The sequence below is a fragment of the Physeter macrocephalus genome, chromosome 12 (assembly GCF_002837175.3).
Source record: "Physeter macrocephalus isolate SW-GA chromosome 12, ASM283717v5, whole genome shotgun sequence".
Taxonomy (NCBI): Eukaryota; Metazoa; Chordata; class Mammalia; order Artiodactyla; family Physeteridae; genus Physeter; species Physeter macrocephalus.
The window spans coordinates 79,466,419-79,471,049 of NC_041225.1; positions in this window are offsets into that span (position 1 = coordinate 79,466,419).

Sequence of the window (4,631 nt, forward strand, 5' to 3'; positions counted from 1 at the left end):
AAAAAAAAAGAAAGTCAAGGCTTTATTTAACATCTTAATTTTGAATATTTATTATTGGAATTTGCTACAGGTACTTTGATTAAATAAAACCAGTGTGGTTTGTTTAAATATAAAATTTACTTTTAATAGTAAATAATGTTTAAATCATAAACAAAAAGCAAATTTGCCCAAAAGTATGTCGGGAGTCCGATGATTCCATCTTTGTAAAATAAATAAAACAAAAAATGTATAGATAGATGTCTTGAGACCCCAAGGGTAAGCTTGAGGAACAGCAGATGGTCTGCTTGGCAAGAGCCCAAGACTCACCTTGCTGGGTTGGGTTACACACACTGAGTGGATCTAGAGGTGGAGGTGGTGGAGAACCAGAGTCAGTTTTCCCTCAGAGAGGTTAGGAGGAGGTGGGTTTGGGAGGAGGATGGGCAGGAGAAAAGAAAGGGCTAGAGAGACGCCATGCCATAGGGAGAGGAACTACTTCAGGGAGGTCCTGACAGTTACTCTGCAAAAGCCATCAGGGCTGTGGTGTGATTGCCACTTTCTAGAGTCAGTTTCTCAGCTCAGACTTTTTTTTTTCTTTGCACACTATTGAAAAACAAAACTCCTCACTGGGTTTTAGGGTTATAAATTGTCAGAAGAACTTTCATTTACTCATATTTAAACCACTCAGAAGGAAGATAACAGAGCTGGTGTTTGCTGCCTCAAACACCAGAAATCACACTGTATGGTGTTAAAGAAAAAAAACCTGGAGAACAGTGAGAAAGGAGGAGAAAAATGTTTTGAATTTAATGGAAGTTCATGTCTATATTTCCATGTGTTAGTAATAGGCAATGTACAAATCATCATCATCTCCTACAATTGTTTTATTACCTTCCACGCCTCTGTAAGCCTTTATCACAAGCCTTCATGTCCATACAGATGTAACAGGTTTACATTTTTAGAAAAACCATTTGACAACAATGGCAGTTTTATCCCTTTATAAGTAATGAGAAAATGTGTATCTGATGGATATCAGTGCACAGACACATTTATTCTAATATGAGACCTTCATCACTATCCCTGTAAGTCAGCTAACAAAGGTTTTTGGTTTAGTTCATTGGGTCTTCACTTCAGCTTCCTTATCAGCAAAGAGCAGGGCATTTACAATACAGCATTGAATAAACAAAATATTTTAGATCGAAGTGATTTTTTTATAGATTCCATTTAATAAAAACTGATTCACGAAGGTTGGAAATTCAAGATGGCAGAGGAGTAAGACGTGGAGATCATCTTCCTCCCCATAAATACATCAAAAATATATCTACATGTGGAGCAGCTCCTACAGAACACCTACTGAATGCTGGCAGAAGACCTCAGACTTCCCAAAACGCAAGAAAATCCCCACATACCTGGGTAGGGCAAAAGAAAAAAGAAACAACAGAGACAAAAGAATAGGGGTGGGATCTGTACCTCTGGGAGGGAGCTGTGAAGGAGGAAAAGTTTCCACACACTAGGAAGCCCCTTCACTGGTGGAGACAGCGGGGTGGCGGGCGGTAAGCTTTGGAGCCACGGAGAAGAGCGCAGCAACGGGGGTTCAGCGGGCAAAGCGGAGAGACTCCCGCACAGAGGATCAGTGCTGACCAGCTCTCACCAGCCTAAGAGGCTTGACTGCTCACCTGCCTGGGTGAGTGGGGACTGGGAGCTGAGGCTCGGGCTTCGGAGGTCAGATCCCAGGGAGATGACTGAGGTTGGTTGGGTGAACACAGCCTGAAGGGGGCTAGTCCACCACAGCTAGCCGGGATGGAGTCCAGGAAAAAGTCTGGACCTGCTGGAGAGGCAAGAGACCATTGTTTTGGGGTGCACAAGGAGAGGGGATTCCTTCCCTGTGTGCCCACAGAAGGCAAAGCACCACCTAAGCGAGCTGCAGAGATGGGCGTGAGCTGTGGCTATCAGCTCGGACCCCAGAGACGGGCATGAAACTCTAAGGCTGCTGCCACTGCCACCAGGAATCCTGTGTGCAAGCTTAGGTCACTATCCACACCCCCCTGGGAGCCTGTGCTGCCCGCCACTGCCAGGTTTCTCAGATCCAGGAACAACTTCCCCGGGAGAACATGTGGCGCGCCTCAGGCTGTTGCAAAGTCATGCTGGCCTCTGTCACCACAGGCTCGCCCCCGCATTCCAATTATGACTACCGTTCCCCCCCCCTCCCCCCTGCCTGAGTGAGCAAGAGAGCCCTAATCAGCCGCTGCTTTAACCCCCTCCTGTCTGAGCGGGAACAGACGCCTGAGGGCGACCTACACGCTATTATTTATTTATTTATTTATTACCTTACCACGTTGTCTAATACCTCCAAAACAGTGCAGAATAAAGCAGTGAGAGTAGGCATCTTTGTCTTATACCTGATTTTAAAGAGAATGCTTCTAAAATGTTACCACTACATTTAATATCTGTGGCAGGTTTGGTAGATACTCTAGTTTCATGTTCTTCATCTTCAAAGGGGAGATGGTCTACATTCTTACTTTTCCCATGGACATCTAGGGATGGTCAGGCTCCAGTAATCTGATGCCTGCTGACCACATTTACAAAAGACTGACTAGAGTATCAATTAATTACTTTATAATAAGAAGAATAAATACCAGGTGGACCAGATACTGGTGTATTTTGTCTGTGGCCAAACCTTTCTGAGAAACCAAATTATCATCAGAAAGTAGCTTGGTGTGTGGGAAGAGTTCGCTGAAGTGTCATCAAACTGTAATGCTTCATTGCTCCCTTCTCCACTACAGGAAAAAACCAGTTGAAACAGCACACGGTCAAAGGACAAGGTAATGCTGCGTTTGTTTCTCCTCCTTCTGTTTCCCATGTGTCCATAGCTGGCCAACCTTTTTCTGAGTGACATATCCTGCAGTATGCTTGTGCCTTCAATCATATTAAGACCTATGATGACGGTTTGGGAATCAAAGTATTCCTACTTTGATCCATAGCGTGTTTGACACTCTACAGCAACTATATTTATAGTTTTGACACTCATACAGCAACTATATGACAGTTTGACACTCATACAACAATTATATTCCACCTAATTTTAAGAATGTAGATCCTCCAAAATGTATACACCCTTTGATCTTGCAGTTCTAATTCTAAGAAATGGTAGGATAAGTCTTCAAATGTGGATAGGTAGAAATGTTGCAGTGCTATTTTAATATTAAAAAAATTGAAACATAAATATACCTCAACAGGGGACTGGTTAAATTAATTGGGTATATCCACTCAATGAAATACACCACATCTGCTAAAGAGGCTAGGATAGGTTTTTATATATTTGCATGGAAATAGGTACCCAACATGATTCCATAGGAAAAAAACAGATCATAAAATAGTATTTATAATATTATCTTTCCTTTATTTTTTTAATGTTTGTGTTTATATAGGTAAAAAAACCTATAACTACCTATCTTGCCCCCACAGGTGTGTATATATTAGCAAGCTGCTAACACTGGTTATCACTAAGGAGGGGGAATTGTGGAATTACAGTAGGAGACACTTTCGCTTTTTCTGTATTTCCATTATAATGTATTATCTGATGAAAAATATTTCTGGATGTTTTTTGCATTTTTATAATTTTAATTATGTACATAAAGTTACAAAAATTACAAATATATATTGTAGGGACAAGAAAATTTGACAGGCCCAATTTAAACACAAGCCTTTGCTATTTATAAGAACTGCATTACCAAAAGGAAGGAGGAGAGGGCTACAAGCCAGTGGCTGGGAACCACCAACCCCAATTCCTTAGTGCATTGATTTTATAGGTTCTCTTTTATACCCAAGTACCACCCAAGTTTCAACCTGTCCCCACACTACTCTAGGAACTGCTTTGTGAACCACAGGAAAGGCCTTGTGACACCTGGAATATGGGTCCAAACAAAGCACCTGCTGGGAAAACACAGGCTATCCATCTCTGGCAAATGCCCAACCTGAAGGATAGAAGTGGGATAACAGAGACCCCTTCTCCACCCATTCTCAGAATTGGTGGACAGCATGGGACACATGACTCACCTATTAAAAAAACTTCAGACAGTTATTTGAGAGGAGAAACTGAGAGTATACATTTGAAAATGAAGGGAGTCACAGTATTTGTTCAAAGAACAAGAGTCAGTAGGACAATAAGGAACTCTGTTTTAACTTTTAGAACATATAACGTGAAGGTCTTTGATTATGGAAGCGCTGATTCCTCATCACAGATGCCTACTCATTTTTGAGAATATGCAGATATTAACATTTTGCCTTAATTGCCACTGATATTTCTCTCTTTTGTAAAAATAAAATATGGCAGATAAGATGAAGGTCTCCCTCCCAAACTTCCTCTCATCTCCCTTCCCAGAAATCAGCCCAGACTTCCAACCCATATCTCCCTTTCCAGAGCTCTTTCTCCATTATCCTGAAGTTTGTAATATTTCCCATGCATGTTCTATTATCGTAAAATAGCTTGCATAGTATTATGTTAAATTTACATGGACAGTTTCATGCTACATGTATCCTTTAGCTACTTGCTTTCTCTTCCAATCAATCTTGTTTTTGAAATTTATCCATTTGTACATGTAAATCTAGTTCATTCATGTTAAGTGTGAATAACCACATTTTGTTTACCCATCCCCCTG